This window comes from Mytilus californianus, unplaced genomic scaffold (assembly GCF_021869535.1).
Source record: "Mytilus californianus isolate M0D057914Y unplaced genomic scaffold, xbMytCali1.0.p SCAF_14, whole genome shotgun sequence".
Taxonomy (NCBI): domain Eukaryota; kingdom Metazoa; phylum Mollusca; class Bivalvia; order Mytilida; family Mytilidae; genus Mytilus; species Mytilus californianus.
The window spans coordinates 11353534-11381229 of record NW_026262626.1 but is presented as its reverse complement, the minus strand read 5'-3'; the positions used below and the strand labels follow the sequence as shown (position 1 = coordinate 11381229).

At 31.3% G+C, this 27696-nt stretch overlaps 1 protein-coding gene and 1 long non-coding RNA gene across 2 annotated transcripts in view; both read left to right on the top strand.

Annotated features, from left to right (window-relative positions):
• Nucleotides 1-27696, top strand: part of LOC127724197 (uncharacterized) — a 158125-nt gene that overhangs the window by 45524 nt on the left and 84905 nt on the right. The gene's annotated exons all lie outside the window — the stretch shown is intronic.
• Nucleotides 8335-8982, top strand: LOC127724204 (uncharacterized). Its single transcript, XR_007992384.1, has 2 exons — nucleotides 8335-8388; nucleotides 8658-8982. It is a non-coding gene; the product is annotated as an uncharacterized LOC127724204 (long non-coding RNA).

Genomic DNA, 27696 nt, shown 5'->3' with positions numbered 1-27696 from the left:
CATTGTTGTCAATATTATATACGACTGTCATACAAGTGAGAGGTTTAGCTTGCTATAAAACCAGGTTTAAAAAAATAAAATCACAAAAGTACTGAACTCCGAGTAAAATTCAAAACGGTAAGTCCCTAATCAAATGGCAAAATCAAAAGCTCAAACACATCAAACGAATGGACAACAACTGTCATATTCTTGGCTTGGTACAGGGATTTTTTTTGTAGAAATGGTAGATTAAACCTGGTTTTAAAGCTAGATAAACTTCTCACTTGTATGACAGTTGCATACAATTCCATTATATTGACAACGATGTGTGAACAAAACAAACAGATATAATAGATAAAAATGTCAAAAAAATAGGGGTACATCAGTCCACATTGTGTTATTATCTTAATCACTATAAAAAAATATGTAAACAAACATTTACCTTAGCACAAAAAAAACAATGATGGGATGTATAAGTCGATTTTTACCGGAATATTTATTTGAAACAGTTGTTACATGTGCAGTATTAATAGGAAAACATGCATTGACTCGAAATTATTATTGTATTTCTTCTGGGCACAAACCTGTATATATGTTCGGCATGCAACGCCTCACATTCTAAATGATCCTTAAACTTAGTTGAATATGTGACACAATGTATAGCTATTTTGTGTATGAAATGGGACGACAGACCTTTTCGTTTTCTAAGAGCTTTTCTATAATATATTTAGAATTAATAATCTACATGTCTTTCCAGGAATGACAGCATTTCCATGTAAGTTTCCTTGTCCATGACACAATAAAACATTTGAGTTTTACAGTTCAGTTAAGACTACAATAACATGGAGGTTTAACGCTGATGGCCAAACATTATTCTGGAGGGATTCGAGGGATATCGGTCAATTTATCCGCAAATGTTATCAAATTACAGAACGATTCATTATTCTTAGGTATGTTAATAGTAAAATTTAATATACAAGGTAATTTCATATCAAGATTAATTTGAGTAAAATATGATTTCAATTATTAATTTATAAATTAAGAATGATTACCTGATATAACCTGATTGATTGATTGGTGTTTTACATCACTTTCAACACTATTGTTCTGTTTCTTGGTGGTCAGTTTTTATTGTTAGAGGAAGCCGGAGTGCCCATACAGAGAACCATCGACCTATGGGTGAAAATCTACAAATCCTGGTTAAGTAAGATTGGAATCAAGTGCATCTACCCCTTGCGGGATTCGAACTCACAACCTCACTGTTGACTTTCTAGTGATACAAACACTTATGGATAATTATGTAACATAAAGATAATTTAATTTTCTGATGACAAAAAAGGTGTGCAGCGTATTTATAGTGTTACATCTAAGTTGCGTTCGGTAAGGATAAGTTATACAAAGTGGAAAAGGCATAACTAGAACATGGTTTAGTAGAAAAAATGGAAATAGACAGATACCATTTAATAGAAATAGACAGAAAGAATTTTAAAACCGGAATTTAGAAGAAAAGGAAACAGTAGAATACCGTTGATCTAAAGTCATAAGTCGATAAGGCAAAAACCAATCCGGGTAACAAGCTAACACCAAGGGAAACGCATCATCTATAAGAGGATAACAACGAGAGAGAAAAAAACACTGCAGTAAAAACTAAAATCAATCGTACATGATTCAAGATTGTAAGCGTCCTAGGTTCAATGCATCACCCGGTTGTTGAAGGTTAATGCAATGGGTTCTCGTTTTTACAAAGTGTTTAATGTATTTTCACTTTAATGACAAAGTATGGACAGATGGACGAAAAGATAGGTTTATAATGCTCAACATTACGAACCAGACTATAAAATCAAATCAGTATAAGTGCAGAAAGTTGATGAACAACGGTTATGTCAAAGAACGTCTCGTCCGTTTTCTAAAAAAACTTCATCGAAAGATACCAAGACCTTGTTGATAAATATTCCGTATCAACTTCGAAAATAATACATATGGTCTTGAAGTATAGATTCGATGTACTAACGTTGTTTATCATCTTGATTACATGTTATAGTGTTCATTTGTCTTTGTAAATTATTAACCTTTACCGTTTTTCCATTTTTGATAATATCCTTTAGGCTTAGCTGGGAACTTATGAATCCCGCTAATATGTGCTGTTGTTGTGCTGTTGTCATTTGTGTATTCTGTCTTTCAATATTGGTTATGTGCTTTTTCTATATGCTATTTTTTTTTGTTGATATATTTTTTTGTCTTAATAGTGATTAAGATTATAACACAGTGTTGACTGTTGTACCCTTCAAATATTTTTGACTTTTGTACCTATTATGTCTGTTTGTTTTGTTCACTCATTCTTGTCAATATAATAAAATTGTATGCGACTGTCATAAAAGTGAGAGGTTTAGCTAGCTTTAAACATATTTTCTACATAAGTATATGCCGGTACCAAGTCAGGAATATGACAATTGTTTTCCATGCTTTTGATGTGTTTGAGCTGTTGATTTTGCAATTTGAAAAGGAATGGTATTTATGTTATTTTACTTTTTCAGTAGAATATGATAAAGCAAAAAATGATAATTGTAATTAATGTAGAATACAAGAACGAACTTAAAAGAAACAATGAAGAAAAACTGAAAAAAGGACATCTTATGCTATGCCTGCACCACCACAATGCACATTGATGTGCTGATATCTAGAGTATATTGTTATTATGGATATAGTATGTGTTTTCAGCCGTGAATCATCTTCACTGGTGGTACAATGGATAAATCTGTGGTAGAGTTGTCACTTGTTTAGACGAACCTATTGGTATACATATATTTAAACACCATACGATGGGGCAGAGGGCATGTTACTGTTGAGAAATGGGTAGTTTAAATCATCAGCTTCCAATATAAAGTCGTCCATCTAAGTCAATATCGAAGAAAAAATTAAAATATGAAGCAGATCTTTTACTATCCATAGTATAATCGTTGAAAACTACGAAATACTCCGTAAACCGTGCATAATTTTCCGCACATACAAAATTGACGAAATCTTCGTGAATTAGGTCCCAGAAATGCGTCGAGTGATTAGAAGTTTCTGTTCAATGTTTAAAACTTTGATGTTGCTTTAAGGTATTGATTATTAAGTTTATTTTTATTTCAATTCCATATTTGTATTATCTGAGACTCACATTATTGATTTTTCCAAGGCATATTCTATTGATTTGATTTTTTTTCACACTGATCTGTAAAAAATATATTGCTTATTATTAAGTGGAAAAACCTTTTCTTTTGTTCTCATTAGGTCTTTCCATTTCATTTTTCTGTGGAAAGACCTATTGTATTTGTTTTGATTATTATTTTATTTCAAAACCTGTTCTGTGGTTCGCAAGATGTCGCTTAGATTTTTTGCATATGATATTGAACAGCTTTTGCACTTTTGAGACTGACCCTGCTTAGTCGAAGACTTTTTATTGTAACAGTTATCTCCCCAACACTGTTTTCTTTGTTATGATATCTCCTCCGTGAAAGAAAGCAACAAATTTATTTTACCAAAATGCTCGCTATATCCTTATGATTTTTTGTCCAATTTTGACTCCATATGAGAGTTATTTCCCCTAATGCATTTGAAATAAGTGATATGCATTTGTAACTGGTAAACCATAAGTGATAGAGACATATGGTCTGTTGAATTGAGGTCCTTGGTACAAAGAATAGAAAACAAGGTCAAGGTCAAAGGTCAAGGTCAAATTCTAAATTTTTCCTTTTTCCTTGATCTTCTCTGTCACTTTTAAAGATATTCATAAAAGAACTAGTAAAAAATGTTTGCCTCATTGTGATTGAGATATGATACATTTGGTCTGAAACATTCTAATAACATCTTATAAGAGTTATTGGACCTGAAATGATTCAATTTAAGGTTAATTGATTATCGCTCCAACTTGGTAATTGATAACGCCATAGGGTCTTTTGCAAACTGTTGGTTGACATGTGACCTTGAATAATATAAACCGGAAGTGACCTAGAGTTATCCATTAGTAGCTATTTTTTGCACTTTTTTAATGGAAAAGTACCTAGAAACTATATATTTTTTAAATATGCATACATAAACCTATCATTTGAGACCGAAAGTTTATTTTTACTAAACCGGAAGTACCTTATTTCTCCCTTATTACAGGCAAAAGTATATAGAAACCATATAATTTTGGAATCAATGTAAATAAAACTACCGGAAGCTGACAATTATCTCCCTTATTTCATGCAAAAATATATAGAAACATTTATTTATTCAATCAGTATGACGAAACCTATGCTTTGACGCCAATAATAGCTTTGAGTAAATCGAAAGTAGCTTCTCGTCCATAATTTATAAAATTGATGTTGAAAGACATTCAATTGTTCTCTGAACAATTGGTTTTTAATTACTAATTTTTTTCTTCCGCCTAATTTGTTTTCTAAGCAGTATTATTGTTAAAAAATATGTCGATAAAAATATTTGGTATATCATATCGAACAGTTTATACGTTTTTTACAACTGACACCGCTTAATCGAACACTTTTCTTTAAAGAGCTAAATAAAAAAAATTTAAACAAATATTTTGTTTAATATTCCTTCACAACCGTAAAAAAAACCAACAAATTTATTTCACCAAAATGATCGTTACAATGTTGAACGTCAGGATTCTGATGATCGTTTGGACCGAAGCTATCCGAATATTCCATATGAGAGTTATTTCCCCTTATGTATTTGATGTACATAATATGCTGTTATAATTGGTCAACCAGAAGTGAAAGAGATCTAGAGACTTTTGATTTAAGGTCATTGATCTAAACAAAAAAGAAAAAGAATAAGGTCAAGTCAAATGTCAAGGTCGACGTCATGTTCTAGATTTGGATTTTGACTTTTATGACTTCCATTAAAAACCGTATAAGATATCGATAAAATATTTTTACTTAATTGTTAGTTGTGACATGTTTGTTGAAATGGTACGTTGACATTAAATTGGAGCTTTCTTCCCTCTTATATTTGAAATTACGTGTATGTTGATATAATGCAGTCACCATATATAATAAAGACCTAGAGATCCTGGGTTAATGACTCTGAAATTAAATTCAGGGTCAAAGTTTAATTTGACGTTATACAATGACCTTTACTGTAACTTCTTATTGTATCATTACATGTATAAAGACATTGAACATATTACATAAGGTTGCACGTAATGTGACATTGAAAAATCCAACCGGAAATTGCAATTTTTGAACTTATTTAATGTTAAAGTGTATAGACCTATATATGTTTGGAATCAGTGTCAACTAAACCAATAAATTATACTGGAAGTGACAAACAAGACATAACAAATTGTCTCTCTTATATCAAACAAAAGTGTATAGAAACCATATTTTTTTAATCAGCATGATATAAGCTATCATATGACACTACAAATGACGTTCATATCGAATTATATTGTTTGCGGTTGAAAGACTTTATTTGTTTTCTCAACAATTTTTCTTTTTATTAATATTTTTATCGTTGTTGTCATGATGCATGTTTGTCTTTTTTTATTGTATTGCTTCGTTGTAAATCTAAATGCCTTTTATCAAATCGATCTCAAAGGAGGCGACAATTATGCAACAATGTAACCTGTTGTTATTAGCCATTCAATAGTTAAGTTGATTTTTGTTTTGTTTTCATAGATATGGGAAGATGTGGTATGAGTGTCAATGAGTCAACTCTCCATCCAAGTTACAATGTTTTTGTTAGAATCAAATTCATTATATGCATGCAATTTAGGTTAAAAGTAAAAAATATAAAATAAAATATGAAAAAATGTACATGAGGTAAAGGCAAGTAAGGTAATTCATGCCTGAAACAAGATAAAGTAATGTTATTTCATTTTTTTCCAGGGATGGTGATAGTCAGTACTTTAGATGCTACCCGATTTATTATAATCCTGAAATTCCTCTAGAGTTTATACTGGGAGGGGGGAGTAAGTTTATATGGTGTTGATCTCATTATTATTGTATCATATTCTATACTGTCATAGTTGAGTACTTGGCATATTCGTATGATACTGTGGATTCATTTATTTTTGTGTGTATCAAATTTCGTGGATTGAGGAAATTTGATTTTGTGGTTTTACCAATCTCTGCATACAAAGCCTATGCGAAATCTGTAATTCGTTGAACATTCGAATTCATGGTTCACTCGTACCTACGAAAACCCACGAACATTGGTATCAAACGAATAATAAGGAATCCACAGTACATGTTTATATCAATAGTTTATCGAAAACATAATTATTCTGGAAAGATTTTTCTAAACATGAAGAACATAATCAAAAGTATTTCTCAAAGTAATTAAATATTTGACAATTATATGTCCTCAACTATCAATAATAAAATCTTTTACAAATATGAAAATAATGGATGATTTAAAATTTTACAGAACAAAATTTTTATACGATGCGTTATTCCATAGTATGAATTATTTGCATAATTCATTTTTGTTTATTTTTTTTACATTGTCATATCAACAAATGCAATTCAATACTAGATTCGTACTTGCTTTAGCATCTAGACGGATGCCTTATGTGGAGCAGGAAATTTTCAACCTTCCGGATCACGCAATTTCAAACCGGATTTTGAAGTGGTTCGTGCTGCTCATGATAAGTCTCGTTTTTTAATAAGTATTTATCATGGCGTTGTTAATTTATTCTTTAACTTGGAAGTTTTGAATGTCCCCTTGGTCTCTTTTGCCTCTTTTTATGTCAGCATTAAACTATAAAAATCGATTGAAAAAGGATTAACTCATCAGAAGGATACAAATAAAAAACATCTGGCAATGTCTAACAAAAACATCAAGATAACGGTTAGTGTTGTTGAATTTATCAATTAAACGAAATTTAGACGTTTTTTTACTGCGTTTGGCCTAAACTGTGATTCAAAAGAGTAAAGGAACAAGTCTTCAATTAGAGGGGCACACTTTGTGCCCATATGAACACCTACAATCTGTCAATAAACTTTATTGCCGAAACGTACATAAATGTTGTCAAGGAGAAAATTAATCGTCTGATCACACCTATAATAAGTATATCTAGCACATTTAACTTTAGAATAATGTATGTTCGAATTTATTTTGTAGAAACCCTTCGGCCACAAAACGTTCGCTATATCATGAAATACATGTTCTTAATAACAAACCATTTGCACACTATTTAGATTCTTTTAGTTCTATCAACCAGACAGGAGAATTTACAGATTGATGTGAATTTTGTAAAGAGCCGCGTTATACAAGGATTCTTTCTGGTAAGAACATTTTATGTTTATACTCTTTTTATCTTGTTTTTTACTTTTGATCAGATGTTCTGAATCTTCTGATTTAATTCATATGGTGCTTTTAATATTTACCAATTAGCTCTTTTGTTCTTAATTTTATTAAATAAACCATTTTTTAATTATTTTTTTTTTCATAGCTGTTATATTTTTTTCATATAGAAAGAAAATGTCAACATAATGAACAATTTAGCAAAAATGGTTTCCGGATTTTAAGTACGAATAAAGATTAATTCGATCAAGTTTTAATTGCTTATATCTTAAAAACAAGACATGGACCTTGCATGTTTTGGCTGTTTGGTTTTCTTATATATTATCAATTTATAATGATCTTAAAAACGCTTGCTTTTTTAACAGAATGAATTACACGTTTCTACAAGACACTGTCGTTTATGATGGATTTGTTATGAATTTCTCATCATGATTTCAAAAAAAATCCAGAAAATTGCAAAAGTTATACGACAGAAAGTCCATTCGTAAATTATCTATGTAGATGGTTACTGAGATCATTTTCATATTGAAGCATCTAAGATCAACCAAAGATTTTGGTGATCTACTTTTTTCTATGCTGTGTTTTGATTATTGTTGTTTGTTTCTTATTATTTTCCGTTACTTTAGTGTTTATGTGTAATGTATTGTTAAACATGTTCCTTTGTATGACATCACTAAATAATACATTTTGATTTATTATGAGTCACCACCTGTTTTTTTTTCATGTTTTGTGTTTCCCCTTAGTTCCAAACTAATGATAATTTCTTTTCTTTCATAAGTCACGATTTTTAGATTTATTTTCATTACCGAAGGTTCCAATAAAAATTCGAAGAAAACAAAGACCAGAAAGACTAATGCTTAAAGTAGAAATAAATACAAATCACCTCGTAAAAAAGAACTAAACTCAGATCTATGGAAAAAGAACGACTAGTTTGTTTATTTATTATTTGCTGAATAGGAACTGGAATCAATAAGTTCGACAAATGTAAAAATTATTCATGGGTTTAAATTATGTACCAAAGCAGACGAATAAAAAATGAAATGTTGTGTTTATGACTTACTTTCAAAGATAGTACATTGACCGGTACAAATTTCTTTGCAGCAACAGGACCACCGTGTAAGTATGTTACAAACATAATTGTTAGACTGTAATTATGAACCAAAATATAAATGTGCTTTATATTTCTTATTTTTTTATTATTATCATTAGTTTTATTATCAAAATTACATTTGTAACAGTAGAATGATAAATTAATCAAAGAGAAAATGATTAAATTATTATAAACATTATGATAATTATTATCATAATTTTAATCGTTATTTCTGTTGTCAAATATTGCGTAGATAAACAAAAACATAGAAAACATCTTTCGAATGTACATTCAGCTATCTCCACACTGTCGCTTGACTGCACTAGACCATCAGGATGTTTCCCGCCTGGTAAAGTTTGTAATACGAGTGACACCATCCCTAAAGCATGCCCAACAACTGCAACACCAACTATTACAGCAGATCCAAAAACAAAGAAGAGCCACTGTGGAAAGAAGAAGCACAGTCGTCCATGAATTGAGGCAAAGACAAAAGAAAACAATCGTTAAATGTGTCACCTAACAGTTAAGACACAAATAAAAATTAATCAATCAAATTTTGATTTGTTATATGCCATAAAAAAATATATATATTTAAAGAATTCGTTATCTGTTGAATCTTACTTTTTTCTAGTTTTTTATGATCCTATTACATGTACTACGATGGTAAAAAGAGCATAAAAATCTGAGACAAAAATTATATTATATATAAAACCAGCCTTCGAATTTAAAATTAATGTCAGGCGTTTTGTCTCCTTTCTCTAGTGTCGATAACAAAATACATACAACAACCTTACAAACATTTAGTTCACCGAGAGTCTTTTGGTCACGTTTTAAATCAATTTAAAAAACAACTTTAGACTTTGTATCTGTTTGAAACTCTTTTGAAGCAGTATTCATTGTACATAATGTTAATTAATGACACTCTTAAAGTCAGTTATTTGGGAGACTGTTTATGACAAGAACCTGATGTTCAGTGGTTGTCGTTTGTTAATAAGGTTCATAAGTGTTTCTCGTTTTTTATTTATTTTTTTTTAACTAAATTAGACCGTTGGTTTTCTTGTTTGAGTGGTTCTACACTAGTCATTTTTAAGTAGCTTGCTTTTCGGTGTGAGCCAAGGCTCCTTGTTTAAGACCGTACTTTGACCTTTTGTGGTTTTCTTTTACAAATTGTGACTTGGATGGAGAGTTTTCTCAATGGCACTCATGAGATACACATTTAAACGTTCAAGCAATGACAAATTATTTAAAAGGTTATAACCAGAATTATTCAAAACCGCGAAATCAAATATCAAATATCAACGAAATAAAACATGTAAAATACAAGTTTTTTAATCTATGAAAATTGATACCCACGAAAATAAATAAATGAACCTCAATGGACATTATTTCACTTTGTGAAGGTGTCCATTTGATGTATTCAAACATCGGTCTATCTTCTTAATAATTACCGGCTATACCTTTGACATTAAACCTAAATATCAACACAAAATGAGGTGAATATATTCAAACATTTCAGGATTTACGTAATGATTTGCGTTTCTTACAATGATTGTATTGAAAGAAAACTGCTGGTTACAAGGTATATTTAGCTATTGAGTCAAGATTTATAAAAACCTTTCGGAATTTCGAGTTCTCAATTATTTTTCAAATTCATAGTTTATTTTTTCCATTTTAGCCTGTTTTATACAAGTGTAATAAATGAGTGTTTAGAAGGCGCGTCTGGTGTGCAAAATTTTAATCCTGGAATCTATGATGTTACAACCACTGGGTCGATGCAACAGTTGGTGGGGGTTTCACCCCAAAGGGTTTCGTCAGCCCAGTAATCAGCACCTCCTTTTTGACATGGATTATCATTGATATGATCATACTTATAAATTTACTGTTTATAAAATTTGATTAGAATTTTTCGTAATGTTGCAGATTTTCTACTTCATGAATAGATTACTTAAGCTGTATGTGGGAAAACCTTTTCTTAATTTTGGGTCCTAATGCTCTTCAAGTTCTTAGTTTATTCTGCATTTTTTAACGTTTATGATTCGCTTGTCACTAATAAGTCTTTTTGTAGACGAAACACCTGGCGGTCAAAAGTTTAATTCTGATGCCTATGATAATTTTTTTCACAGAAGAAGACGTATATATAAAAATTAGAAGTTGTGATATGATTGCCAATGCAACCACTCTCCATTACTTACCAAAAAATTAACAAATAAAGGTCACCTAACGGTCTTTAACAATGAACAAAACACATACTATATATTCCAACTGTTGTAACAATAATTTTGTCCTCTTTTCATCGATTGTGACCAACATTACTAAACTTATCACCGGGCTTGTACTAACATGAGCAATAGGGCGGGTACCACATTCAGAGCAGGATATGCGTACTCATTCGGATATCTTTGAATTCTTTTTTATGTATCAATACGAAAGTTTTTTGAGTAGATCGGTAAGCATATCATTTTTGCTTAGATTGGTAAGCATATCACTGGTGAGTTGCATGAATGTGGGTTTGGTTTCATCGATCTTTGAAATAATTGAAAGCTTTATTTATCGATAAGTAATTATTGCAGATTTTGTAAAGACATTACTGTCTTCTCAGTAATAAAAATATCGATGAAACTGTAATAGAGGCTAGAATTGCTAATCATAACAGCATCATCTATTAGTAAGTATAAGTACAAACATTAGAAGTGATATAACCGAAATGAATATCGATGTAAGAAAATGTCAAATTTGACTGATGGCACACTATTTTATATATTTGTTAAAACGAAAAACAACATCCTACACAACACTACATAGGTCACAAATCCACAAAATAACCATGGATTGGCACAAATACTTTAGAAGGGTAAGCAGAATATACATGTAGCGCCTGTTTAATTGATCATGGAAAATGTTGACATAGCAAAGACATTGACATTAAGCTGCAATACTTGTTGAATTTTTCAGACGCCTAGAACAAATTAACTCATCAGAGATACTAATACTAAGATCAAAGTCATTGCTTCTTTTTCTATTCATTGATAGAGCTAATCTGTACTACAGAGCTTAAGCTTAAGTATTTCTAAAAAAAAAAAGACTAATGATAATGCTTAATCAAAATAAAGTCATCAGTGGACATTTCAATGTCTTTTTAGATCATAGTTTCAAAGACTGTTGAACAAAGCTTGTCTATTCTCTATTAGTTTAACGCAATTGTGCGTCTCTAGAAGTTCATATAGCAGGTTCTTATGCCTTATCACTTAGGTGATCATTTTAGTTTAGTTGGTTCTGCATTCCGCTTAAAAAATCTTACCCTGATATATCAGCTAGTGTTTCAAACATTAACCATATCATTGTCTGTGTCTACCGTACAACCCTATGCATCACTAATTTGACCCAGGAGTTTGCCTTACAGGTAAATAAAAGGGCAACGGTAGTATACCGCTGTTCAAAAGTCATAAATCGATTGGGAGAAAACAAATCTGGGTTACAAACTAAAACCGAGGAAAACACATCAACTATAAGAGAAAAACAACGAAATAACAGAACAAAGAAGTGCAACGAAAAACAAACAACAAAGAAACATTAATAGAAACGAACTATTAGATTACAACTGCCATATTCCTGATTTGGTACAGGACATTTTAAGAAAATTGGTGCGTTGAACCTGGTTTTGTGGCTAGCCAAACATCCGCGCTTTATGGCAGTGTTAAATATACCGCTAAAATGACAACACTACGTGACGGGAACACAGAACAAATAACTGAAAAACACAAAAGACAGAGAAATACTTTAATAAACAATATAATAGTACATTTCGACATGTCAACCTCAGAATAACAATGAATAACTAAAATGATGAAGGACAGTACACAAAAACAGCTTAATAGAATTACGAAGTGTGTATCTGTAACACGAACGCTACAAAAACGTAGCGTCACATGTAAATTTAAAAAAAAATGGATTTATATCAAGAATAGGTTTTAATCATGTTATTTGATTGATTTTATAACAATTATAAGAATATTAATATAGAAATGTGTTAGTAATAGTGCAACTAAACATGTCGATCTTTCTTCCAAATCAAACTGTGCAAAACAAATAAATCATGTGCACACAGTTGCTCCAAACTAAAATCCTACAAATGAACCGGTTTATTAATTATCTTTACTTTAACATACGAATAGAAAATAAAAGATAGAATCCAATCACAAACGACAAGACACAAAACAATATCCAATCAGAATTAAAAATAAAACTCAGTAACTAAATACATGAACGCTGGATAAACAAATACCGAGACACGTCCTATAGCAATATGAATTAACACTCATTAAAACCGTAATATTCGGGAATATGTCACGTTCGATACTTAAAAGACTATACTACGTAAATGGTAAACCACAATCTAAGACGTAGAAAACATGTCCTTAGTTAGTTTAGACACAGGCACATCGTATGGATCAATCAATTCGTGACAGTGTCCATAAAATTTACGGAGTGTCATTTTTAATCTTTCCTCCTCATAACTTTGTTGGAGTTTCTGCGTAAGGAGCACACTCCTGCATATGAAGTCCTATATGAAGGCTAAAAAATATATACGTTTGTTAAGTACGAGTAAATACATTTCGACTGCCTCTTGAATTCTCTTTTAGTGCTGGTCGTACTCAACCTGTTATGCACTAATCATTCGCACATAGTTCATACACTTTTGAAATAATGCACTTGCACATGTTGCAAATAGTCGCTGACTGATTTATCTTTTGTTCCAGACATGTTACATTTATCCAGCTGCTTGATATATGCGCACTTATACAACAATAATCCTTTTGATATTTTTTCTCCGAATATATGCCGAGATATATTTATGAAGTAGCCGATTTTTTTTAGTGTATGTAAGGAAAAGTCGCTTCTTCTTTTTTTAAATCTAATTTTGTTGAATTTTTATTTTTTTTCATTAACTTTTACATTAAAGTTCAAATTGTCGTTCTCATTATAACCTTTTGTTGCCTTTTCGTGTCCGATCAGCGACCCATATTAGTTGGTTTCTTCATATAAAAAAGAAGATGTAGTATGATTGCCAATGAGACAACACTCAACAAGAGACCAAATTACACAGAAATTGACAACTATATTATCACCGTACGGTCTTCAACAATGAGCAAATCCAATACCGCATAGTCAGATATAAAAGGACCCGAAATGACAAATGTAAAACAATTCAAATGAGAAGAGACAACTAACGGCCTAATTTATGAAAAAAAGAAATAAACGAAAAACAAATATGTAACACATCAACAAACGACAACCACTGAATTACAGGCTCCTGACTTGGGACAGGCACATACATACAGAATGTGGCGGGGTTGAACATGTTAGCGGGATCCCGACCCTCTCCCCCCTTACCTGGGACAGTGGTGTAATAGTACAACATAAGAACGAACTATAAAAATCAGTTGAAAAAGTCTCAACTCATCAGATGAGATACAAATAAAAAAAACATCTTACAAAAACTTAAAGTGGACGTGGCCGGGTACTTGAATATAGTTTGCTTTGAATCTAGCTTCGTTTTTAATCGTATAATGAAATATTTGACTCCTACAACTAGCCAATATATTTTCACTAGATCTCGTACACCCCTTTCTACTACAATTTCATGTTGATGTGAAGAAACATGTAACAAAAGTTTCTACATCTTCATTATATACTTGTCTCGTCTTTTTTAACTTTACACATGCACACATTTATCGTTCATCTTTCACAAAAGTTTTACTTGAATTTCTGTTTTACGTTTACATATTTCATTTAGTTGTCACATGACATATCAAACGATGCAAAAATATCATTCAATTTGAGACCAATTGTCTAGACAGGATAAACGCTTCCTGGCATGTATGCATCATCCTGCATGCGAATTCACACATATTGAAAATATCACAACAAGGAATATGACACATTTGTTTTTTTTATTTTATTTTTTTTCAGATCGGATAAGTATTCTGGTACCTACAAATCTTAGACCTCGAAAACTTGTCGCTAGTGAGTTAAGACACCGATACATCATTGGTGTGTGCTAAAAAAATAGTTTGAAGACTTATTTTGCTTTTACTATTATTTGTGATAATAACACTATTTACACGTATATATTTGATGATTAGAATGTCCGCCAATTAAATGTCTACCGATCTTTTACAAATGTGTCCTGAAGAAATCCACATATATACGGCATTCTGTTTGTTGCTTATTCAATTCACAAATTGTTTTGTGATTACGTTATTTAAAGAAACAAGTCTATTAGCCTCTGTTTGTACTCTTCATTTTTGTTTCAATCAAGGAAAACAGAGGCACGTTTTATAAATCGGTATTATGCATGTAAAAACTAATGTTGAGATAATGCTTCTGTCTATGATGATTTAAACTATCTACTAAAATTCAGTTTTCGCCAAGCTTCAGTTTCTGATTTGGACGATATGCGTTATAAAGTGTAATTTTTCTATTTTCTATCAATGTGTAGATGACAATGTTTGTGAACTGTAAGTTTCCGAAGGTATAATCAGCTCAGTGAACCGGTAGTGACGTGATTTATAACATCCTTTTGTCAAATTCTCTGTTGATGAATAAATTCATTATTTAAAAGAAACGTTACGCTACCAATTTCTTCAGGTAATTATAATTACCTTCGATGGATTTGCCTGTCATTCAAGTTCGAATATGTTCGGGAATTTATATATCCTTGGTTTTATGGTAATTAAAGAAAAGCTAACCAAATTTACAATGCGTTATATTCAATTAATGGTGAAATTTTAATAAGTGAAGATATTGTATATAGCAAAATTCAAAGAAACAACTACTATTAAAAACAAGCTTTTATACAACCCTTTTTTCTTTATATATAACAAATAGTTGCTTAAAGTAGGGAAACTAATTATAACCTAAATCAATAAAAATACCCTTTATTGTCTATTCCCTCCAATGTCCTTATGCTAGATTCTTTCAAGGGTGTTTTTTTTTTAGTCGAAGAAAATAACCATAATCTATTCCTTATTATATAATGCCTTACCAAACCCATTTTAAATAGTCAGCATTTGCTAAATGGCTGACCTCATTGTTTAAAACCATATTGACTATACGTGGTAGAAAGTAATTATGCTAACTTATAAAAGTGCTCTTACAAAGGAGGATTATCAGCGTTAGCTTCAAGATAAGGGTAACGCCACAGTTTTGAAGTCTGGTTGTAGACACTGTCATGTCAAATAACATAGAGGATGTTTCAAAATGATTCTTAGGCTTATATTATATAGTTTGAATTCGTTTTTCTAAAATTTCAAAATATCTTCAGCTTCTTCCTGGGAAATTGCTTGATTCTAAGTGAAAGTGCCCCTGTCATGTACTTGTCTTTACGATTCAACAACATGTTTTTGAAAGTATCGTCAACAAATAAAGGAAGGATGTTACTACTTTAACACTGGAACCACATATGATTAAAGATTTAATCAGATTTTTAACGTTCTTTTTAATATCATGAGTCGAATACATGACGATCTGTTGAGGTTTACAATGAAGGTTATAACTAGAAACACTGAAACAAATTAATTTAAAATCTTTAATTCAGTTAAGTAATCACAGATTTGGCGTTATGACACGTATGAGCTAGTGCCTTGCTCGTAGCAATAAGGTCATCATGTGAGATGGTAGTGTGGGGAGTAGAAAAATCATAACTGTCAACAGAATTAAAAGTACATTAAAAGCATGTATTTTATCTAAAACCTCTAAAGAAATTTTAACACTCCAAAAATAATTAAAACCATTATTATTAAGCTTTATTAGACTTCCGTGTAGTTTATGCGTCACACCACACTACATTATTGGCTGCTTTGTCTGCCGGTACGAACACAAACCGCTTGGCGAGTACTTGGAGTTTTTTTTTTATTCTAGAAATGGGAATGTCATGGACCCTATTATTAATTTCAGAATTGTTTTCAAAATGAGATATACAATAATAGTATTCATAATTTTATTCAAATAATTGTCTAGAGATTTTTTATCAGAATTTTCACGTTTACACCAATTTTTACAGTAAAATATCTATTTCCATCTGCCGTCAGTGCAATTTTCGAAGGCGATGATTTCAACTTTAATATTTGAAACTCTTGGTTTAGTAGCTTCCTTGTGAGCAGCTACCCTCTTTCTAAGAGATCATGATAGGAAATGCAAGCTACAGGTTGTACAACATTTCTTGATTTCACAAGGATTATACATTGAAAAAAACCTTTTCTCAATGGAGGGGAAACCAAAATTTACATTTTAAAATAAAATATGAAGTCATTATAGGTGCATTTTGATATTATAGATATATAATGTGATCATTGCAAGCGTCTTCTTGCTACATAACAAAGTAGGTAAAGTAATAGGTTCACAAAGGATCGATATTGGTCTTACAAATCAAGGACAATAACTCCGTTGGTTGTAGTAAACATGAAAAACTTGTAAAGCTAATAGAAAATTGCAAAATTTTAAATCTCACCTAATTGTAGAAAACAAAATGATATGACAACCATTATAACTCAAAGTTTTAACATTTTCGATCGATGAAAACTTTGTCGTTTCATATAAGCTGTTCTAAGACAAAATCTTATATAAGTTTTCATTAAGGTGGAAATTCAAACAAATAAATTTAATTTCTGCATCACAATTGCTGATTTATATATATATATATATATATATATAAAAAATTAACAATCAACCATTTGTAGCGATTTCCAAAAAGAAAAAACAAAAACAAATAACACTTTATTAATGACTTTTTAATTTGTTGTATTTTTCGCTGAATACCTGACCTAATTGATCTGTATAGTTGGCAATTTTTTTAATTGTTTAACCCGAGTCAGAAATCACTAAAGGACACTCAATAATATGATTGTTTAATTTTTTTTGTGAAATGAAAAACAAAATCATTGCTTATCAAAATAACGAATAAAAGCTTTTCAATTTCTATTTGAAGGAGCATTTTAGGTTTGGCTAGCCATGAAACTAGGTTCAAAGCATCAGTTGTCTGAAAATGTTCTGTACCATGTCAGTAATATGGCAGTTGTTATCAAATAGTCCGTTTCTATGTATGATGGCGTTTGTTTTTGTTGCAGTCCGGTGTTTCTGTTGTTCCGTTGTTTTCCGCTTATAGTTGATGTTTTCCTTTAGTTTAAGTTTGTAACCCGGATATGTTTTTTCTTAATCTGTTCATGACTTTTTAAAAGCGGTAAACGACTGTTGCTTTTATTCATAATGTTCATGTCTGACAATAAATATATACTTGGATGAATAGCAGGTGAATGCTAGAATGCATTACGGAATAAGTCCTATTACAGCATAAACACTTTTAATGTTTGACTTCGCTTACATTTATTTCAAACATCTTCTCTTTAACGCTCCATATTGACTATGTCCTGGCATTCATCTTTTTTATTGGTGAATAAATAGAAATATGAAACATAATTCAAAGTGACAGAGTAACCCAACACACAACAAAAAACAAAAAGTAGTTTTTTAGTTTTTTTATCAATCTTACATTTTACCGCTAAATACATAGTTCTTCTTTTTTGTATTATGTAAGCATTTATTAATAGCAACCTGTATTTCAATGGTTGCCGTTTGATCATGTCTGTGATTTTTGTTTTTCGTAAATTGTTTTGCAATAAGTTTAACCTAATTTTACTTTGTTTTCAATTGTTTCAATTGCACAGCATTATAGAATTCCACATTAAAAGGGACATCGTTAAAATAAATCCAGATAAATCCGAAATAATGTGTGTCTCTAAAGGATTGAAACAACAACATCAATCATACAGCTTAAATGGAAAAGATACAAAAAAAGTAGAAAATTAACTGAAATTCAAACGTGTAACCTTTGACTTACAAAATGTACTATCGAACTTCAGAGCATTTTCGGTCCGGATTTATTTTTGTTTAAAAAATACATGACTTCTAATACATTCTCTAGTTTTGACTCAATTATCCTGTTCTAATAAAGTCGAAAAAGGAGAAGATTTTTTTTTTATTTTAGTTTATCGTAGATAACATAAATGTGTTCTTTTTTAAGTAATGCCATGTAGCAATTTTGAAACACGCCGTTCCATTTATTATTTTCTTTTTCCATTCCATAGCTTATGGATTCGTAAAATTGTTTGTTTCACGTTTTATAATTATCAGAAAAGTGATGATTGAATAACACGAACCACCGGAATGGAGGTACCTGTAAATCAGGGGCTCAGATTAGTTCTTCGGCTGTAAATTAATTTTACATACTACAAAACAATATCACGTGCTAGATACTAATAGACATCGACAAACCTTTAATAAACTTTCAGGGTGAAACATAAATATTAATCTGAAAATTAGTAAATAAAGTTTTAAAACATGCAATTAAAATTAATTTACCCTAAATTTGCTTGAGCATTGACCTAGCAGTCAGTGTTTCTTTGTTCTCAATGTTGCATTTTGATTTTAAATAACTGTAAATCTGACCAATAACATATCTGTTTTGATAACTTAGGCGTAAAGAGAGGGATATAATTAATTATTGTATATCAAAGTGATTATATTAAAACAAAGTTAAACATTTGATTAACACCAGAGTTGGCTTAAAATGACAGTTCCAATTAATACATTGTGAAATTTATGTGAGAATTACGTATATAAATGGGTATAAACAATACAGATGAAAAAACAAGAGATGGAAAATTGGATAAACTCTGCAATCATCGTTACCAAACTTCAGTATCTTCTTCATTTATTGTAAACCTTGTAATACCTTAAGGCTCTGAAAAATCTGTGTTACTCAACTCGATCTATGTCATCATCAACTATAGCCACTATCCAACATTATAGACAAGCATACACTGCATGACTACAATATTTAGTTTTTACTGTGTTAAAAAAATCTGCTTACCGTTCCGGAGTACCTTAGATCACCCCCGGTTTTTAGTGTGGTTCGTGTTGCATTCTAATAAGTTTTCTATGCTGTGTTATGTATACTGTTGTTTGTATTTTGGTCATTTGTTTTGGTTTTACCATGTCAGTCTAATTATTTTCGACTTTAAATGTCCCTGTGGTATTATTTGCTTCTCTTTTACAATCTCTTTTTATCTATTAACAAATTCGCAAAAAACGCAATTTTTAGATAAAAACCATAAATTAAGAGCAAAACTGCATATGTTATTTTTTTGTAATTTTGAACATTTTTGCACTGTCAGATTTTTACTACTTGTTGTGGTGGAAGAAGCGTTGTGGACAAAGTCATATGATTGATAAATTGATCGCAGAACTGTTAATCTGTGTGGTTAGGCTACGCCAAATTAGTTTATAGTTCTGCAGACACTTTCCGAAACGAAAAGGTAGCGAGAGAGCGAAATTTTTTTATTTGTTTTTTTTTTTTCTTAATTTCATTTTTTGGCAGGCGAAAGTATTTTTTACTAGCGAGCGATATTGTTTTTGATATAATACAAAAAAAATCTATGAAAAGCATTTTAATCAAGTGACCGATCAGACATTTACACAGTTTTGATGCCTCATGTTTTTATTTTTATCATATCCTACTTCTTATATTTACCCTTCTTTGCTTCTTAATATGTTCTCATATACCCTGATGAATCTTTTAACAACATTTCTAGTACACAAATGATTAACTAGTAGCAAAGCGTAGACAACTTCATGTAGTCTGCTCAAATAAAGATCAAGCCAAACATGAAATAGTACAACATCATTAAACAGGTACACATCCATGTTTGGTGACAGTTATAATTGATGCATTATAAAAATAAGGAGATGTGATATGATTGCCAATGAAACAACTATCTTCCCAAGTTAAAATGAAATTGATATTTACAATTATAGGCAACCATGCTGCCTTCAACAATGAGAAACCCAATACCGTGTAGTCAGCTATAAAATGCCCCGACATGAAAAATATGAAACTATTCATTTTAGAAAACTAACGACCTTATTCATAACAAAACAAATTTGACAAACATGAACCAACAACAAGTGAACTACAGGCTCCTGACTTGTGACAGGCACATATAGAATGGTATGTTATTTCAAATAAACATATGCATGTATAAAGCTTTTATACACAACTTTACATATATGTGAATACAACAAGATGAACATTTATTAAGGACTGTCCTTCAAAAACTACATCAATTTATGCCACTACCCCCTTTTCAATTGCTTCACACCAGATGCAATATATAAATTAATTAAACAGAGAAACATTCCAATACATTCTACTTAATAGACTTTACGGTATGGGCTTTGCTCATAGTTGAAGGCAGTAGGGTAACCTATAGTTGTTAATTTCTGTGTCATTTGGTCTCTTGTGGAGAGTTGTCTCATTGGCAATCATACCACATCTTCTTTTTTATATATGATTTGCTGAAGAAGTTAATATGATTATATGATTATTGGTTGCTTAACATCAAATTGCATATATATTTTATGCATGTTCAGGACGAGAACAAATCAACAATTAGCACAATGGGTAGGTCCTGCAACAGAGGTAGTCTTTGACGAAGGTAAGTGAAATTTGGACCGCTTCGGGAAAATGAGGTACATTGTATATTGGACAGAAATTCAGCATTGCAACAGACAACCTACATGTACTTATCCCTCAAAGAGTTGTAGCAAGAATTTTTTTAATGCGCAGAGTTTGGCACTCTCCTGAGGCATCAGATTTAAAATCCTAATTTTGACCGTACGTTGATGTGCACTTATACATCCCGTACAGTCATATGAATGTCCTGCTCTAGCGAGGGTTTTACTTCCAGTATGAGGAAGACCTAAGGTGACCATATTTTTATTCCCCAGTCACAATTGGGGGAAGAAGAATTTTATAGCAACCAGATCTTTATGTATATGGGGATATTGCTCTGTGTTTAAGGCCATACAGTGAACTTGACTGGTTACAAACCTCAACAAATTTGGTCTCTGGTGTAGGTTTGTCTCATTGACAATCATACGAATTCTTATTTTTAGAAGATTTAGTCAATTGTAAAGTTGGATTGATGTGTTATTTCAACTACCACGAACACTTTCTTGTTAAAAATAAATAGAAGTTTAAAGGCAAAGCAACTTTTATTTTATATAATAGTTACATCGCGGTGCCATTCCAATGCATGTACCGTCATCATCGGGATTCTCTCTTCGTCCATGCTATAATGTAATCAAGACATTCAAATCTTCTAATTCGGAGGCGTTGGTTCTTTGTACCAAATTGTGGTCTTCCACGGAGCACTTTAAGATTAAACATATCGCATTATCGGTAAAAGAATTGTTCAAATCACGTAAAAAAAGTACATTGTTCTTGTCGATCTTTTACAATACGCGGGAAATCCGACGAACGAGAAATTAATTTGGCGTGGCTTTAGTTCTATATATACATAAGGCGATGTGGCATGTCTGTAAATGCGATAACTCAATTACTCGACATTCTTCAAAAGTTTGACTTGTGTCTTATTTTTTTTTTTACAATTTCTGATTTCTACTGAATTTGTATGAAATTTACTCGACAAATTCTCGACATTTGTATATTGTTTTGAAATTTCTCGACAGGTTCACGACATTTTTTTTTTCAGTATTGCTTGACATATTCTGAACATTTTGAATTGTGTCTTAAGATTACTTGACAATTCTGAGTTTTACAAATCATGACCATTATACATATTTCTCTATATAGAATATACTGTTATTTCAAGTTACACTTATTACAACACAAACAAAAGTTGGGCATGTAAAAATTTTTATAATACACATTTTGAGTATATAAATATTTTTCAAAATACAAATATAGGTATAAAACTTAAAATATTAACAAAGTGAAATTTGAGTATAATGATAAAAACCAATTTAAATGTTGATTTATAAATTTTATAAATACATCCCCACATTGTGTTATTGTTCTATGATAATTTTTGTATTCTTGTCTTTCATATTTGCTTATACTTTGTCTTTGTGTTACTTTGATACATAATGACGCCGCTCTTTTTTAGAAGAAATTCACAAGAAGGCCAGGGGAAACTTCTAATTTAGATTCTGCAGAGGATATGACGAAAAGGACTATATTCTGTTCATACTTTGAACGACAAAATTATTTTATATCTACCTCTGTGACGTTTACATGCTTATCAACTGATGTATGTCAAACGCGCGATTCTACGTCAGAGTTAATGTTAACCTAACCATGTGCCTGTCAGGGTAAGGATTCGGTCCCAGTACTTAAAATCTTTCAATCCTTTATGGGTGGATTTAACATAGGCCTTTTTGTGCTACTTTCTTACATATTTGTTTGTTTTAATAGTGATTGAGATTATAACACAATGTTGACTGCTGTGCCCCTATTTTTGACAATTTTACCTATTGTTTCTGTTTGTTTTGTTCACGCATCGTTGTCAATATAATGGAATTTGATGCGACGGTCATACAAGTGAGAGGTTTATCTACCTTTAGCTAGCTATATAAACCAGGCTTAATCCACCATTTTCTACATAAGAAAATGCCTGTACCAAGTCAGGAATATGACAGTTTTTATCAATTCGTTTGATGTATTTGAGCTTTTGATTTTGCAATTTAATTAGGGATTTTTTGTTTTGAATTTTCCTCGGAATTTGGTATTTTTGTTATTTTCATTTAAATGCATATGTAATAGATTTAATATTTCAAATTAGATCATCTTCCTTTACTCAGAATCATATCTGAATTAAAATGAACTTTTGAAAAGCATATGTACATGATATATTGGATGTAGGCGACTTGAGTATATATTATGTGTTTTTCACTCTATACGTGTGTTTTCTTTAACATAGCGTAACGGTAGAAGTTTTGATTCTTGTTGAAAATTGTGTGGTTAATACATTTAGTCGTTCCGATCCCTGTCGCATTTGCAATCATAATTCATCCATCTTATATTTATTGTTATTTCAGCAAAACTGATTCACATGTAATCTTCTAAAAGACAAGTATTTGATACCATGGGAGATCCTTTTGACCCTCATGCTGTAAGCATTCATCCATATGAGGATCAGACATTGCACATGTCATGACGCAAATATGCTACCTACATAAAGATAACTTTAATGATAAGAAAGTATTGATAGATTTGTGAGAATCTGCAAGAGGATCTGGATAAGAGAAGAGGTTCCTTCATTTTTTTCTTTAATTGTTTGCATGTTTTTTTTTCTCTATTCTTTATTCATTTTGCTCATTATTCTGTATTCTTAATATTTCACAAGCTCAATATTCTTTATATTTAAACAGTACATTCTTCTTTGTTTTTTACTCTTTTTTTGCCAAATTTGCTGTGCTCCTGATTAATATTCTCTATTTTGTAAACCTCATTTAGTCCCTCCTACATGTGTCATAGTACAAACAGTCAGTGAAATTTACTACTTGTAAATACAAGATTCACAGATCACAATCAATTGTCTATTCTAATTTTTACAATGTCCAGAATCCAGTGTTACTAGCAAAGAAAAAAATGAATGTCTATATATATTGTCTTATCATTCAAATTGGAATGAGAGAGAGGTTAGTCTACAAGAGCTTCTTATTCGATTCTTGTCTTGCAGACAGTTCAGTTCTATTCAATGTGTTTTCATAATATTAAGTGAAGCTGTTATTTTACGCCGCGAAACAGTGTATATTGATTTACCTCAAAGGAAACTGAATTGCATTGATTGTGGGGGAAGCAATGAGTCTAAACACTAGTAAGTAACAACCATAAACAAACAAAAATAACATAAACTTGTTGAAGAGGTGGTTAAACATTTAGGAAATATTAAAATCATACATGCTATATTAGCCTTTCCAGTCTCATATTAAAGATTTTATATATGGTTTTTGTTCATGCCTGTCCTGTATCTTAATATAAAAATATCAGAGAGCTATGATTTTAAGGACATCCTATTTTCAACTATGGCATCCCAAGCAGAAAAATAAATGAACAAATTGCCTTAAAATCGTATTCAAATTTCTTTCGAATCGTGATTCTATGAATTTTTAGTACCATTTGCTTGCGATTCAGTAAACAAATTATAAACAAATCAGAATTTGCCAAATTCCCCACAACTTATTTCTTTGTGATTTCTTTCAAATGTATAATTTGTAGGCAATTTGTTTCTGTTTTTTGCATGATTTCTTTATGATTTGTTCACTTAGAATATCGTATGAAATTATTTGAAAAAGATTTGTTAACTTAGTTAGCGAAAATGGTGTGATTTTATTATGATTTGTTTACTTAGAATATCATATGAAATGATTTGAAAATGATTTGTTAACTTTGTTAGCTATCATGGTGTGATTCATTGATGATTTGCTACAATGAATACAATGTTATTGCATTCGAATTTTATGTTTTTATCTATATCTCTGACTTCCAGTTGAGGTCAAATTCAATTTCAAATACTGTACTATATTAACTGAACAAAGAAGGTTGCAAGATGAGGAGTAAACTATATTATCAATGATGACAGTGGTAAGGAATCTCACTTATTTATTTATAATTTCACACATTCAAATAATACTATTCAAGCATGTTAAAGGTGTGAACCTTTTAAATTCAGAAACTGTGCATTTCTGTATCTCGTTATAAATTTGTACTGTCAGGATTATTCTTCAAAATATAAATGTGTAAAAGATGCGTAAATAGATCGAGACATGCAATTAAAGACTAGTTTCCCGAGCCAGCGGACAAAATTCACTAGCAAGTTTTCTGTTTGAATTTTTCATGATGTTCACTTGACATCCCGGGCAGTAGGGGCAAAGCTAAATCTGCAAATTTTTACCCATACTAAGACCCATCACCAATCCTTCTGGTAAATGTGGTTGCCCGTGTTTTGCCAAATCTTGTTAGAGTCAAATCGGAAGAGAAGTAATTAAGGGAACCCTTCACGGAGGGAACAAAACGTCCATCATTGCAACCAAAGATAGTAATCCATTTTACAATGAGAGGAGTAGCTAAGGTAAAATGAAAGCACATGCACTTTAAAGTTAGGGGGTCTCAGGGGCAGAAAATATTTTCAATCTAGATGTAAATGATTTAATCCATGATTTGATGATTGATGCCAATTTATTGACGATTTGCTTGTGATTTGCCTGAGGTAGGAATATGATTTACTTCTGATTTGTTGAAGATTTGATAACAATTTCATCATAATTTCGTTACAATTTGAAAACAATTTGTTTGTGATTTGCTTGAAGTAGGAAAATAATAATCTCTGATTTGTTAATGATTTCAAAACAATTTCTTGACAATTTTTTTGCGATTTGCTTATGAATTGGAAACAATTTGTTTGTGATTTGTTGTTGTAATTTGTTAGCTCAATTGCATGTGAAATTTTATCACTTTCAAATTAAAAAAATCATACAATTTGGTTATCATTTGTTACCATGATTTGTTCATCTTTTTTTTGTTTGGGAAATATCAGATCAATCGTGTCAGTCTTAGTGTTTTGCTCCTGCGTCATTTTTCGAACCAAATTGGATTATCTTCCTTTACCAAGAACTGACTTAAAAATTAAAATTCATATGTACACGACATATTGGATGTAAGCGACTTAAGACAGTGGCGTGGCTACTTTAAGCTTGACTAGGCACGTGCTTATACATAAATTGTCCAATTAGAGGTTCACGATAAAACACTCTTATATTCTACACAGAAAACAGAAGCTACGTTTTCAATATGAAGGGCATTTTTTAAAAACAATATCAGTATTAATCATATTTTATTAAACTGATCACGGAATCTGACCTGCAAAACAATATTAATATGCGTCGATTAAAATGAGATCCTTAAACTATATATCATGTCGCTTCTGTGTTTTCCATAATATAAGGTGTGAGTCTTGATGGTTGTTGAATATAGTGTGGTTAATACACAAGGTCCTTTCCATCCCTGTCACATTTGCAATCATTACCCCATCTTTCTGATATTTATGTTAGCAAAATTTTTTCGCATGTAATTTCATCCAGGATAGGTATTTAAGACCAAAGAAGATCCTTTTGACCCACATGCTGTAACCCAACTTCTAATCAAGGACCGAAGCTCATAAACTCGGCAATCAAACGCAGTACTTTGGGAAAGTCCAGAGAGCCGACAACCTTGCTTCGGAAGTTGGCTGTAACCGTTTAGGTTTATGATCTAGAAACAGACTGTTCACGTGGCATGACGCAAACATGCTACCTACAGGGAGATCAATGTAAATGATAAGAAGGTTTTGAGAGATTTATGAAAATCTACATGAAGGTCCGGAAGGCGTTGTTAATTTTTTTTGTATTCCCTTATTTTTGTTACGTTTTTCTCTATTTTTAATTGATTTTTTGCTCATTATTCTATATTTGTCATTTTCAACAGCCCATTATTCTATATTCTTTATATTTTAGCAAATTTTGATGCGGTCTTCGTCCAATATTCTCTTTTATGTAAACCACAACAAGCATTTCCTTCATGTATACAAGTACAAGTTCATATTCACAGATATGAATCACTCTACTATTTTAACTGGGCTAATGTCCTAGATCCAGTATAACTAGCATGGAAACAAAATGTCTTTCTTTAGTATATCATATTTCGATTGAATAGGAGAGAGTTTATTTTATAAAAGCTTCCTGACAGTGTGCAACTCTTTATTGGTAGCCAGTTAAGGTCTATTAAGTCTATTGTCACAACTCGACCGATTCCGTACCTTCATCTAATGAGTGTAGCGGATTCACCCGACGATTCACCCGTCTATTCAGTCTATTTTCATAATATTTTTAGTGTAGCTCTGAATTGCATTGATTGAAAGCAATTAGTATGAAAAATAGTACTGTAAACATAACAGCATCATAAAAATTGGAAAAAAAATATCAACTTGTAGAAAGAAAATTGTGTTAAACATTTAGGAAATGGCACTGAAGATCATAATTGACGTTCTAGTCTTATATAAAAGATGTAATGTATTTAGCTGGACTTTCCCATTCCTGTCCTATATGTTAATATAAAATGTAGGGGGTTCCTCATTTAAGGTCAACACACTTTCAAGAGTGATAAACCATATGCCATACTATCACAATATCATAAACAGCGGTGACGTTGTGTTGCTATTTAAACTACAGTCAATGTAGCATAACAAAGACGACGTGACCACTATTTCAGAGTTTGCCATTATCACCTTAATCGTGACAGTATGAGTTTTTTTCTCAGTTTCATTTATTCAAACCACTTAGAAAATGGATCTAGCTGTTAATACTGATAACATGATGTAAAATGCACTTAACCTTAAAAGGTTGGTTATCTCCCTTGTAACATACGGGTATCTAAGTCA